We start from the raw sequence: 15,482 nt of genomic DNA on the forward strand, positions 1-15,482 counted from the left end.
TCAATTAAAATTAAGCACCTCATTCTAACATGGAGTTTCCCCTTGTACCTTTAAAAACTGCCATTTTCCTGTGGGCCACGTCTGTGTCCTCTCTATCCAGAGGCAGTCCTTTGTCCCCTGGGACAAACACCCCTTGTCCCCTCCCTTGCTCCCTTCTCCTTTGTTCCTTTCCATTTCTCCCTCATCCTCTATCTCCTGTCTTTGTCTCCTGTCCCTTGTCCCTGCCCCCTGTCCCTCTGGGGTAGATAAATCTCCTTTGTTCGGAGAATTAGGTTTGAGGGGTCCTGGGCCCTCAAACTTTCCTTTCAATGTTTCTCATGCAAAAGCTAGCCAATGGTTGAAGGCCACGTTAGGCTGAGGCTAGACAGTTGAGACAAGGAGGCTACTCGTGGGGTGCCTTGCCTTTGTTAGGGGGCTCCTTGTCTTGTAGACTGGTCTCCCAGGGCATGGCAATCACGAGATGAATGTTCAGGAGAGGGAGCTGCCTCAGCTCTGGTGCTCAGAGGGAAGGGTGAACACCCTTCTTTCCCCTCTGCCCTTCAACTCTGAGAACTAAACAGAAGCAAAACCACAGGAGCAGTGGAGGCAGAGGAGGTAGGCACAGGTGGGCATCTATGGCCCCGACTCTCACGGGCTTCCAGAAAGAAAACATGGAACTCTAGCTGTACAACCCTGAACAGGGACGCCACTGCAGTCTACATGCTTGCAGGGAAGGGGTGGTGGTGGCGGTGGTGGCGGTGGCGGTGGCAGCCGGGGACTTCATTTAGGGGTAAGGACACAGAAGGGAACAGTGCCGTGGGGCTCCACTTGTCTCTAACCCCGGCCCCACTAGGCATGAAACACAGAAGCTGCCAGCTCAGGCTTTGTACCAGGACAGAGCTATCGAGCACAGACAGAGTGTCTACAGTGAAACCTCACCCTGAAGGTGGTGGTGTCGGAGACTGCTAGGTGATTACTCCAGGGTGGGGCCCTCATCAAGGGGATTAGCGTCTTTCTGAAAGAAAGGCTGAGGAGCACCCACAGCTTTCCAGCATGTGAGGGCACAGCAGGCAGAGGGCATCTGTGCCAAGAGGAGCACCTTCTGGAGACACTGAATCTATTACCTCCTCCATTGCTGGGCTTCCTGGCTTCCAGAGTAGCCAGGAATCCATGGTCTTGTTGGCCTGGTGTCCAGGGTGTGGAGTCTGTTCTTGTGGCTCCAGATGAGAAAGGAGTCTCACTAAGACATGGAGTATACTAGGGAGGAGGCTTGGTGTCTACCAGAGAGAAGGCCTTGCCAGCCTGGCCCTGTGTGGGAAGAGGTGCCCTGGCACCCTCTAGTGAGGGCTGCTGGTTAGTGTGACTCATTCACAAGGACACTCATGCCACCCTTCCCAGGAAGAGGAGTGGCTGCTGAGTAAACAGACCTGGAGGCAGCAGGGAGCTCTGCCAGCACCTGGAGCATGACTCTGCCTTTCTTTTTGTGTGTGAGGACAGGTAGCCAAGGCTGATAACCACACGATGGAAGCGCCAACCAGAGCAAATGCTGCTCCTGGAGGAAACGGGTCAGCGAGTCCAAGTGATCATCTTAGAGGCATTGGAGGAGATACTATGACCCCCAAACCAGAGCGGAAGCTGGGGCAAGGAAGCACCAGAGAAGGCTGAGTGACGGGAGGTACCGTTGTCAAAATTAAAATACCAGGGCAAAGATGGGGGATGCATGCAAAGCAGTTCCCCAGGTGTTAGGAAGGAAAGGTAGAAAGACAAATGGTCAGAGGGGACATCTGGACGTGATCAAGCAAGACATCCAAATGTGCTGAGCAGGAGTTGGAGAGAATGAGCAGCCGGGGATTGGAAGGGAGGTGTCTTGGCTCCTACCATTGTTGAGACAGATTTTTCTGGAATTGGAGGCTTGAAACAACTCGAACGTGTTACGTTGCCTGGCTACAGAGGGCAGAAGTCCCAAAATGAAGGAGTTAGCAGGGCTTGTGGAAGCTATAGAGGAGGCGACTTCTCACCTCCCCGCCTGACCTCTAGAGGTCACCTCCATTTTTTGGTGGTGGCCTCTTTTCTGGCTTTAAGGTGATCTTCAGATCTCCTGTAACCCCTGCTTAGACCCTCACACCACCTTCTCCCCCTCACTCCACTGTTGTACCTCTCATCTGTATCTACACTGTCTATCTATCTATCTATCTATCTATCTATCTATCTATCTATCTATCATCTGTCTATCTATCTATCTATCTATGTATCTATCTATCATCTGTCTATCTATCTATCTATCTATCTATCTATCAATCATCTGTCTATCATCTGTCTATCTATCTATCTATCTATCCATTCTACCAGTTCTGCTCCTTCAGAGAACCCTAACCAATACAGATCCCAAAAAGTCTTTGAAAAATTAAACTGAGAGCATGGAAGATGGTGACCACCCATGCACAGGCATTCCTCTTTCTGCTGTCACCCACTCATTCATCTTTAGTTTTTTTCCCCATTGTTGCTTAACTACCAGGAAGCAATCAGATAATCGAAAAGCAATGGGGGGGGGGGGGTGAGACCGGAGAGAATGGTCTGTAGACACAGATCACAAGATGCTATGCTTGGGAACCTCGAAGCGCTACAGGAAAACTGATTCAGCTTGCCAAAGCAAATGGACCCACCATACCCACCATTTTTTATACACCTGAAGTGAAACAATAAGAGGAATCCCACCAGGAGCCCACGGGGAAGAGCAAGGAGGCTTGACAGAAATTCCTAGGGCTGTGGAGTTTTTCCCCTGTCTCCATTGCTCCATCCTGCTCCATCCTGTAATCCGTAGTGGAAAAGTCATCAAGTGGGAGAGGGAACAGTGTCTTCCTTATGAGACTGCTATAGCAGTCCTAGCAAAACCCTCTGTAAACGCTGCCGCTGCTGCTGAGGCTGGGTGCAGCCCTGCATAGGTGATGCAGCCCTCTGTAAACGCTGCTGCTGAGGCTGGGTGCATCGCTGCATAGGTGATGCAGCCCTCTGTAAACGCTGCCGCTGCTGCTGAGGCTGGGTGCAGCCCTGCATAGGTGATGCAGCCCTCTGTAAACGCTGCCACTGCTGCTGAGGCTGGGTGCAGCCCTGCATAGGTGATGCAGCCCTCTGTAAACACTGCTGCCGCTGCTGCTGAGGCTGGGTGCAGCCCTGCATAGGTGATGCAGCCCTCTGTAAATGCTGCTGCTGAGGCTGGGTGTAGCCCTGCATAGGTGATGCAGCCCTCTGTAAACACTGCTGCCGCTGCTGCTGAGGCTGGGTGCAGCCCTGCATAGGTGATGCAGCCCTCTGTAAACACTGCTGCCGCTGCTGCTGAGGCTGGGTGCAGCCCTGCATAGGTGATGCAGCCCTCTGTAAATGCTGCTGCTGCTGAGGCTGGGTGCAGCTCTGCGGTAGCACTCACCCGAACACAAGGTGGTGCAGAGCAGAATCCCTGTCACATCGTGAGGTGAGGACACCACTGGGTTCAACCTCACACTCCTGGCCTTGTGAGGAGAACACTTCTCTTGAAGATCCAGCAGAAGGGCTGAGGAGATGATGGTTCCGAGGGTAAAGGGGCTTGCCACCAAGCTTGATGACCTGAGTTTGATCTCCACAACTCCTGTAAGCTGTCTTCTAATCTTCATGTGTGCACTGCAGTACATGCTTACACACACACACACACACACACACACACACACACACACTACATTAAAATATGGTAAAATAGTAAAGATCCAACAGAAGGAGATAGGCATTCATCTTCCAGCATGAAACTTATTTACCTTTATCTGATTTTTTAAAGAAAAACATGCTATTTTTTTCCAACATGTAAAAGTTGCCAATATATTAAACAGCTAAAGGAGAAGCTGTCAATATGCAAGATTAGATGACTTAACTTGGCAGTTATTTTGGAAACTATAGAATCGAACGGAAATATCAGGAATGGGAACCACTGCCACAGAGATGAAGATGTTCTCAGCAGCCAAGAGTCAAGGTGAACTTGAAGGCACTCTCACAGAAACACTAGAAGAAAAGCAAGCACCACCACAGCATTGAAACAAAAGACCAGTAGCCCAAGGGCCACGGGAAGAGCCAATAATAGCACAGCTCACACCTCGGCTGCTCTCCTCCTGCTGAGACCAAATATCTCACCCAAAGCAACTTAAGGAAGGCAAGTTTTATTGCCGCTGTGGATCAGAGGAAGACACTGGAGAGGAAGCAGCTTGGTCTGTGGTGTCAAGGAGACAGCCAAGGAAAGGTAATGCTTGTGTCTTGCCGGCTTTCTTCTGTCTCCCCTTCAGTTCCGTACAAGACCCCATCCTATGGGACAGTGCTGCCCACAGTCAGGGTGGGTCTTTCTCCCTCAGTTAAACCTCTCTGAAGACCCCTCATGGCTATGCCCAGAGATGTGTCTTCTAGGTGATTCTAACTACCACTACATCTGTAAGGCTAACTACCACAACTGCACCCCTCGTCACCTCGACACCCAAAATGACGACAGTAAGAAGGCCACAATTCTTTCTAACTTAGCATAGCCATTCAATTCCCAAAGCCCCCACAATCTTAGACTCCCACTATCATTCAGAAGTCCGGTTTGAGGTCTCTTTGGAGACTCAAGAAGAACTCTTACCTGTGAGACTCCTATAAAACCAGAAAAGCAGACCCAACTCCACTTGCTATCAGGCATCCTGTAACCACCACCTGTGGCATGGACCCAGATAGGCTACCTGCACGCTCCCTCCCTCCCTCCCCCCCATTCAGGTTGCCCCACTCCTGTGGCTACTCACCATGGACACCCACCCCCCTCTTGTCCCATCACCTTGCCAGATCCCAGCCCAATCCCCACCAGGTATCTCCAGCTATCACCTAGGATCCAGACTTTCAGAGTTCTTCTAGCTGCCTGACTGGGACCTTTGAGTTGTTCTAGCTGGCCTCGAGACACAAGTCCAGCCTGGTCTACAAAGTGAGTTCCAGGATAGCCAGGGCTACATAGAGAAATTCTGTCTTGAAAAACAAGAAGGGGGAGGGAGGGAGGGAGGAAGGAAGGGAAGGAGAGAGAGAGAGAGAGAGAGAGAGAGAGAGAGAGAGAGAGAGAGAGAGAGAGAGTTGAGATTTAAATGGTCCCAATTTCCCAATAAAAAGACACAGACTAACGACTGGATTAGAAAAGAGGATCCATATTTTGATGTCCCGAAGAAACACACATTATCAACAAGGATAGGTACTTCCTTATGGTAAAAGGATGGGAAAGGGTGTTCCACAAATGGACCCAAGGAACAAGGATGTGTGGCTATTCTAATATCTGACAGAATAGACATCAAACCAAAGTAGTTAGAAGAGATAAGAACAGTTCATACTCACTAAAGGAAAATTCCATCGACAGGCTATTACCATCCTACACATACATGTACCAAACACAGGGACACCCAATCCATAAAAGAATCATTGTTAGAGCTAAAGTCACACTGATCCCAATGCAGTGATAGTTGTTGATTTCAATACACCACTTCCACTAATAGACAGGCCGTCTGGATATAAATTAAACAGAGATACCCTGGAATGAAATGACATCATAAGTCAAATTAACTCAACAGATATCTACAGAACGTTCCACCCAAATACTGAAGGATACATGTTCTTCTCAGCAACCAAGGGAATATTCTCCAAAATCAAGCACATATTAGTATACAAAGCAAGTCTGAACAAGTATAGGAAAAATGCACATTACATGCTACTTTCTATTTGAACACAATGGAATAAAGCTACATACAACAGTAATAGAAACTACAGAAAGTACACAAACTCATGAAAATTAAACAACACACTACTGAATGATATTGGATCAAGGATGGAAATTTAAAATTCCTAGAATAGAATAAAAATGAAAACAACATATACCAAAGTCGATGGCTCTAATGAAGGCAGTTTTTGTTTTATGATGTACATTGATGTTTTGCCTGCATGTATGTCTGTGTGAGGATGCCAGATCCCCTGGAGTTGGAATCGCAGACAGTTGTGAGCCACAATGTGGGTGCTGGGAATTGAACCTGGGTCTTCTGGAAGAGCAGCCAGTGCTCTTAACCACTAAGCCATCTCTCCAGCCTGATGAAGCCAGTTTTAAGAGGAAAATGTACAGCTCTAAGTGCCTACATTAAAATTCAAGAGATCTCAATTAATAACTTAATGATGATATACTTAAAGCTTCAGAAAAACAAGAAGAGTTAACACCCAAAAAGAGTAGACAGAAAGAAATAATCAAACTCAAGGCTGAAATTAATGAAAAAGAAACAAAACCAAATAATACAGAGAAACAATTAAATGAAGTTTGTTATTTGAAAAGATTAAAAAAATTGGCAAATATTTAGCCAAATTAAGCAAGAGAGAGGACCCAAATTAATAATATTAGAGATGAAAGGGAGACATTACAACAGACACCAACATTATAATAGATAATTATAACATCGTTATAGCAGAATCATAAGGACATAGTTTACAAATCTATATTTCAGCAAACTGGATAATCTAAAAGAAGTGAATAAATTTCTAGATACATAGATAAATTTCTAGGTCTATCAAAGCTAAGTCAAGATGAAATAAATAATTGAAATAGACCCATGACATCCAATCAGACAGAAACAGTAATTAAAACTCTCAACTGAGGGAGAATTAGCCTTTCCCAGGAATAAGCCCCCTTATTGGTTATCCAATACAAAGTGATTAGCCCTGAAACCACATACACATAAACAACAAAACAAATCCAGAAGATTGTATTTATATGTTTGTGCATCTGTGTGTGTGTGTGTGTGTGTGTGTGTGTATGTGTGTGTGTGTGTAAAACAAAAAGAATCAAAGAATCAAAGAAAAAGAGGCTATCAGTTTGAAAGTGGAGGTGCATCGGAGGGGTTGGAAGGAGGGTACTTGAGAGAAGCTGGAGGGAGGAAAGGGTAGGTCCAAGTGATGTAATTCTATTTTAACTAAAATGTATTATAAAATAAAACTCTCCCAACTAAAAAAAAGCCCTGGGCTAGAGGGATTCAGTGCAGAATTCTACAAAACCCTCAAAGAACTAACAACAATACTCTCCAAATCATTGCACAAAAGAACATTAAGTAACATTTTAAAATTCTTTATACAGAGCCAGCACCACCCAGTGGCTGGAGAGATGGCTCAATGGTTAAGAGCACTTGCTTCTCTTTCAGAAGATAAAGATTTGACTCGCAGCATCCACATGGTGGCTCGCTCACAACCACCTGTAACTCCAGTTCCAGGGGAATCCGAAGCCCTCTTTTGACTTCCTCAGGTACCAGGCGTGTTGTACAGGGGGTGCATACACACATGCAGGCAAAACATTCATCCATGTAAACAAATAAAATACATCTAAAACTTTTAAAAGAAAATTGTAGGCCAATACCTGTAAGGAACACAGATATGAAGTTACTCAATAAAACACTTGCAAACCAAACTCAAGAACATGTCAAAAAGATTATCCACCATGATCATGTCAGCTTCATCCCAGAGATACACAGATGGTTCAACATACATAAATCAATAAACGTAGTCTCAGCATAAATAGACTCAAGGATAGAAGCTGTATGATCATCTTATTAGACGCAAGTTGGGGTTTTCAGTGGGCAGGATACAGAATAAGCATTTAAAATTACACAACGTCTCTCTGTGATAGAGACTTTATTACAGATTATTACAGAGAGACAAAGGGAAAAGAATAGGAGACTAAATAGAAGAGCAGGATGAAGGAAGGACGATGGGAAGGGACAGCTAACACTAAAGGCCTTCTGAAAAACCGTATGGAACCTACTACTGTATAATATTCCTAATATTAAGACGCGCAAGCGACTGGCCAAATAATAGGGGAGACAATGCCTCAACTAGACATTTTATACCTCCAGTGCCAGGAATAGATTATGTCTTGTTGAGTCATTGGCCAAAGGGTCCCCATAGAAACCCCAAAGCATTGAAGGTGATTGTCGAGGCTATTGGTTACTGTGCACAGCCTGATGGTAAGGCCCTGCAGACGACACTTAGATGTGTCATTGTACCTGGAGAAGTCAGGTTGGCATTTACCTCTACTGTCATCATTCATGGTACCAGGAGGTACTCTGCGCTACACAAGGAAAAAGATCATCATCAATATCATCAATATCATCTCCCAGCTACGAAGTCTGAAACTTACAGCAGTGACCTGCCTGCAACATACACTGGCACAATGGTGGCAGAAACGTTATGGGCGTGACCAACCCCTTTCTGACTGGACTTGAGGCCCACTATCTGAAGTGGGATTCATACCTGTCACTGCTAAAGTTTCCAAGAACATGAGACTAGCGCGACCATGGGGCTAGGTGAAAACCTAATGCTATTCTCCTGCTAAAGGAACACAGCGATGAGATGACTGCTAATGACGTTCTGCTGTACCCATAACCAGTTCCTCACTCAGCTATCATTGGAGAAGCTTCTTCTTGCTGTAGATGTGAACACACACAGAGACCCACAACTGGACAATGTGCAGAGAGTGAAAGCCTTCAGAGCAACTTAGCCCTAAATGGGATGTCTTCATCAACGCTCTCCCCGCAAGGCTCAAGGATCTATGAGAAAGAGGACATGGAAACATTGTAAGAGCCAGAGGTGAAGGTTGATTCTAAGGAAACAGTGTCTTCCAGACATAACAGGATGGTGAGCATATGAACTCACAGAGACCGTGGCAGCATGCACAAGACCTGGGCAAGTTCAAGCCAGATGGGACCCTAGCACTGAGAGAGGAAAGTGGACATGGACGTCAACCCTCAATCAAGAAGCTATCTGAAATTGATACCTGCTGGCAAAGAAAAAAAAATCAGTTTTCGCCAATGGAGTCTCACTGAGGGATTAACCACACTTCAGGACAGGCTCCATGCCCAGAAGTAGTTGGCCAACACAAAATGAACAAAATAGCTTTTTTTTTAAAAATAAATTTTGTCTCATTTTACTTTGTTTGGGCTTTTATTAATTTATTTTATTATTATTATTATTATTTTACTTGTTGGTCTTTTGCTTGTTTATTTTTGTTTTTGTGAGAAGTTTTTTGTGTGTATGTTTTTCTTTTTTTATTGTTTGCTTTTGTTTTTAAAGAGAGAGGTAAGGGGCTGGAGAGATTCAGAGGTTAAGAACACTGGCTGCTCTGCTCTTCCAGAGGTCCTGAGTTCAATTCCCAGCAACCACATGGTGGCTCACAACCTTCTACAATGAGATCTGGCGCCCTCTTCTGGCATCCAAGCATACATGCAGGCAGAACACTGTGTACATAATAAATAAATAAACCTTTTTTAAAAAATATAGAGAGAGAACAAAGTTGGGAGGGTAGGGAGTCAGGGAAGATCTGGGAGGAATTGGGGAAGGGAAAATGATCAAAATATATTTCATAAAAAAATGTTTTAAATAAAAAAAAACATTTTTTTTTAAAATCACACTAGCAATGGAGGAGAACATCCTTAGCTCAATGTAAACCATGACAAAGACCTGTAAGCAGCACATTCAGGAGCGGATAAAGGAAGAGGACACTATGGAGACTCAGTTGAGGCAAGGCTGAGACGCGTTATCTTCTTCACACACACAAAGAACTACAGGCAGATTTAAAACGCCGCTTTCAATGTTTGCCTGACTTCTACAGCATCCACAGGCAAAACTCAATCGCATTTAAATATACCAGGAAAATGAACGTTTAAGAGTTAGAGATTGAAGTTTAGCTGTTTGTTTGTTTGTTTGTTTGTTGAGACAAGGGTCTCACACAGTCTGGACTGGCCTGAAGCTCTCATTTAGCTGGAGTTTGAACTCCTGATCCTCCTGAGTTCAGAGATTTGAGGTATGCATCACCAGGCTAAGTAAGACTGAATGGTTAGTGTCACAAGTTACAAGGGCATAAAATGGAATACAATCCTAAAAAAGAACTCAAAGCCCTAATTCCCTAACAAAGACACTAACTGAACAACACATGGTACAAAATACCTTTGCTAGCACTCCATATCAATCACAGATCCCCAGGCAAGTTCAAGCCAAGGCCAGTGTGGTAGTTTGAATGTAACTGGCCCCCATAAGCTCATAGGGAGTGGCACTATTAGGAGATGTGGCTTTGTTGGAGTGGGTATGGCCTTGTTGGAGGAAGTGTGTCACCGTGGGGGTCAGCTTCAAGGTTTCCTATGCTCAGGATACTGCATCTCAATCAACTTCCTGTTGCCTGCAAGATGTAGGACTCTCAGCTGCATCTCCAGCACTATGTCTGCCTGAATGCTGCCATACTCCTGGCCATGATGATAATGTACTGAAACTCTGAAATTGTAGAAGGGTCACCCTAATTAAATGTTTTACTTTATAAAAGTTGCCATGGCCATGGTGTCTCTTCACAGCAAGGTCATGGTGTCTCTAAGACAGCAAGCCAAACTGAAACAAGCTTATGTGTTCCAGCCCTCCCTCAGAGTCAGCAAAACAGTATCCTCCTGGAGAAAACCAGCTCGTGGCTTCCTTTTTTGGGGCAAAGAAAAGAGTGGAACAGACAGACAGACAGACAGACAGCTTCCAGCTTCCTGGAGGCTGCCTGAGAGGCTGCTTTCTGCGTCGTCTGATTTGGAGGGCCAAAGGAACAGGCATGCTTTGGCTGTCGGGGGACTGTTGAGAATAACCAAGAAGCCAGGGCTTTGTTCCAGTGACAGAGAACCTGCAGTGCTGAATCTATGCCCCAGAAGGAGGAAGGAATCATAAGACTGAAAGCTGAATGAGGCAAGCTCTGCCACGAGGAAATCACACACCAACCCAGAGAAGATGCACGAGCTGGGCGTGCATCCCTATGTTAAGTACAACCAAAAAGATTGGAGAAGGTGACTGCTTCGAGTTAAAGATACAATCCAAGCATATAACAATGCAAAGGAGCATGGTTCAATCAAAGGAATAAGATAAATATCGGAAACTGACCCTTAGTAAAGATACCAATGAACTACAAAAAAAAAAAAAAAAAAAAAGAATTTAAAATGATGAGTGTTCTATAAGAAAAAGGTTTTAGAATGAGGAAAATAGAGAATTCAGATAGAAGTGTTGGACCCAGGAAGGTCATGGAGTTATCTAGGTGTAACATGAATCTTAAATGGTCTTATTAATAAAAAACAAACCAGGAAGCCAAATATTGGGGTGAATTTTGAAAGATCAGAGAAGCAAAACAAGCCACAGCCAACCTCACCTCGCTAACTTCTCAGCCGATCCTGTTTCCTCAAACTGGAAGCCTCAGAGTCCTCATCCGAATGGATCTCAGCTGAACTGCTGCTAAAAGCCTAAAAAGCCAGTCCGAGGAAACAGGATCGGCTGAGGAGTTGGTGAGGTGAGGTTGGCTGCGGCTTGTTCTGTCTTTCTGATCTCTCAGCTATCACCCCAATACCTGGCTCCAGGTTTGTTTTTATTAATAAGACCTTTCAAGATTCGTGTTACATCTAGGGGAAGGCTGTGGAGCCAGGGATGATGCTAAAGCTGACCTAGACTAAGGCACCCAGGAGCTCAAATCTCATGACACATGTGGTAGAAGCTGCCAACCCAAGAAAGAGGATAGAGATGACCCGTGGTAAGATGACAAGGTTCACAGGACCCTTTGCATTCAGGACAAGCTCTGGACCCAGGGAGAGGGCTGGAGATGACCAAGAGTAAGATGCTCAAGTGTATGGAGTCCCGCAAGAAGTGTGGGAGGCTGTGGAAGTGGGTACCAGACCAAAGCTGATCCAGGGTGAGTTGTCCAGGTGTGAATTGTCACATTAGACAGTAGCAAAGGCAGGGACTAGCCAGGGGTGTGTTGATCTTTGGATAGTGACCTGGTATTTGAGACTGTAGTAGACTCTCAGAGGAATGCTGGGGATAGATCCTGAGGCCCTAATTGCCAGTTCTAGAGAGGAGAGCAATATCACACCCTCATTTCAACTCAATCCTCTCCTAGATAGTGAGTACCTCCACTGGAAGAAAGGTAAATTTGAAAAGGAAGGACGGAAAGAAGGAAGGAAGAAGGAAAAAAAGACATAATCAACAAACTAACTCCAGATGTATAAGTGTCAACATAGAAACAAAAAGAACACACAAAAACCTAAGACAACATGTCTCCAAAAATGATTAATCCTATTGTAATGGCCCCCAATGAGAATGATTTGGAAGAATGTCCAAGAAATTAAAATGGATGATTATAACTATGTCCAAACAACTCAAAGAAGACACAAATATTCTCCAAGAGAACAAAAACAAAGGGCTAAATGAAATAAGGGAGTCAATTCAAGTTATGAAAGTATAACTCAATAAAGAGAATTTCTGAAGAAAAGCCAAACTAAAACAATGCTGGAAATGAAAATCTCAGTGGAAAAACCTCACCAACATGATGGAGCATGTGGAAAATGGAGAATTAGGGCTTGAAGACAAGGTAGAAGAATTGGATCATTCAGTAAAGGTCAATGATCCTTTAAAAAAATAGTATCAGGACAAGGGAGTTATTTTAAATACCATGAAAAGATCTCATTTTTGAATTATGGGCATAGAAGAACACTGTCCTAAATCCGTATAAAATATTTTCAATAAGATCATACAAGAGGGCTGGAGAAAAGGATCAAAAGTTAAAGAATACTTGCAGCTCTTCTAGAGGATCTGAGTTCAGCTTCCAGCACCCATGTCAGGTAGCTCACAATCACCTGTAACTCCAGTTCTGGGGACTCTCCAGATGCTTGCACACATGACACAGACAGACAGACAGACAGACAGACAGACAGACACACACACACACACACACACACACACACACAGAGAGAGAGAGAGAGAGAGAGAGAGAGAGAGAGAGAGAGAGAGAGAGAGAGAGAGAGAGAGAGAATCTTCTTTTTATAATTCACAGATGCAAAGTTCCCAGTCCTGAGAAAGAAGCTCATCCAGGTACGAGAAGCACACAGAATATCAGACAGGACCAGAAAAGAAAACCTCCATAACGTATTACACCTAAACACTAATTACACTGAATGAGGAAAAGATGGCATGGAAAGCAACAAAAAGGCTGCTCAGTCATTTATAAAGGCAGACCCATCAAAGCAACAGCTGTTTGTTTAATAGAAACCTTAAAACCAGATGGGTCACGGAAGACATACTTTGAGTTCTTAAAGAACACAACTCAGCAGCATTATTTATTAAAATTGAAGGAGAAATGAAAGGTTTCCATGTTAAAGACAGACTAAAGGATGTATGGCCACTAGACCAGTTCTACCAAGAATAGTGGAAGGAATACTCCAGACTGAAAGTCAACTCCAGACTGAGGATAAACACTCACTTGGGAGAGAGGTAAACAACATTAGGGTAGTTTCATCTAAAGGGTCTAAGAAAATACCACACAAAATTACAGGAATTAACACATCTTTCAATAATAACTCTGAATATTAAAGGTCATCAAGAGGGTTTAAGAAAATACCACAGAGTCAACAAAATTACAGGAATTAACACATCTTTCAATAATAACTGAGTATTAAAGGTCCCAAGTACCATAGTGGCAGATTGGATTAAAAAACAAGATCTGTATTTTTGCTGCTGCCAAGAAACTCATGTCACCATCATAGACAGGCCGTAGAGTGAAATAGTAGGAGAAGGTGTTCCAAGAAAGTGGAACCAAACAAACAGGCAAATAATATCTGACAAAATAAACTTCAGTCCAAAAATAGGAGAGGGAAAGGGAGTCACTTCATATTCACCAATAGAAGAACCCACATAGTACACCCAGGTGTATCAAGTTTCACAAAACAAATTCAAATTAACCACAATGTAGTAATTGTGGGTGACTTCAGCATCCCATTCTCACCATTAGACAGGTCATTTGGACAAAAATGAAACAGAAATATTGGAGTTAAATGACATTATAAATCAAATGGACCTAGTAGATATCTACAGAACATTCTACCTCAAACTTTCTCCAAATTTATCATCTATTAGGACACAAAGTAAATCTCAACAAATACAGAAAAACTGATATACTTTCCTGCATTTTATTTGACCACAATGGAATAATGCTGTGTGTATGTATGTATATATATATGTATATGTATATGTATATACATATACATATATTCGTATTATGCAGCAATAGAAGCTAAAGATAGTATATAAAGCTGTGGAGACTAAACAGCACACTACTGAAGGACACATAAATCAAGAATAAAATTAATTTTTAAAGACTGAATGAAAATGAAAACACAGCATTCTAAAAGAAAATTCACTGTGCTAAGCGCTTATATGAAAACATCAGAAAGCTCCCAAATGAACATAATTTAATGGTGCACCTTAAGGCCTTGGAAAAACAAGAGTAGTTTATAGGGAGAAATAATAAAAATCAGGGCTGAAAAATGAAATAGAAATGAAAATCAATTCAGAGGATCATTTAGATGAAAAGTTGGTTTTGAAAACAAAATGGGGCAAACCCTTAGTTCAATTCGCCAAAAGAAAGAAAGAGAAGACCCAAAGCAAAAAAAAAAATGGAGATATTGCAATAGATACCAATGAAACTCTGAAAATCATCAAGACATACCTCCAATCAGCAGTTCTCAACCTGTGAGTTGCAACCTCTTTGGGTCATAGGGGTCACCTAAGACCATGGGAAACACAGATATTTATATTACAGTTCATAACAGTAGCAAAATCAAGTTATGAAGTAGCAACAAAAATGATTTATGGTTGGGCGGTGGTCACCACAACATGAGGAGCTGTATTAAGGGTTGAAGCGTTAGGAAGGTTGAGAACTGCTGCCTTACACATAGATTCCACTAAATCAGAAGATGTAAAAGAAATCGATGAATTCTAGATGCACACAACATGAAAATTAAACCAAGATGAACTAAATAGTTTAGACAGATCTGTAACCAGCAACAAGAGTGAAAGATAATAAAAAGCCTCCCACCTGAACAGAGCCCCAATGAAGTCACTGAAGAATTTTACCAGAACTTCAAAGTAGGGTCAACCCTGATACCCTGAAATTATTCCACAGATAAGGCTTCCAAACTCTTTATGGTGCTTGTATCACCCTGATACCTAAAACCAGACACACACACACACACACACACACACACACACACACACACACACACACAAACACACACAGAAGAAGAGAGGGAGAGAGAGAGAGAGAATATTACAGACAAGTTTTCCTTGACATACATAGATGAAGAAATTCTCAGTAAAACACTTGCTAACTGAATTCAAGGTCACATCATACAACTCATTAATCATAACCAAGTAGACTTCATACCAGAGACTCAGGATGGTTCAAGGTATGTAAACCAATAAATGTACTGCATCATATAATGGACTCAAAGACAGAATTCACATGATTATTTCATCTAATACACATTAAAGGCCTTTGACAATCTAATCCAAAATATTTACCCTTCCAGATAAGAGAGTCTAAAAATGTAGGGAGCATAACTCAATACAATAAAGGTATATATATATATATATATATATATATA

Source organism: Peromyscus eremicus, chromosome 1, assembly GCF_949786415.1.
Source record: "Peromyscus eremicus chromosome 1, PerEre_H2_v1, whole genome shotgun sequence".
Classification (NCBI taxonomy): Eukaryota; Metazoa; Chordata; class Mammalia; order Rodentia; family Cricetidae; genus Peromyscus; species Peromyscus eremicus.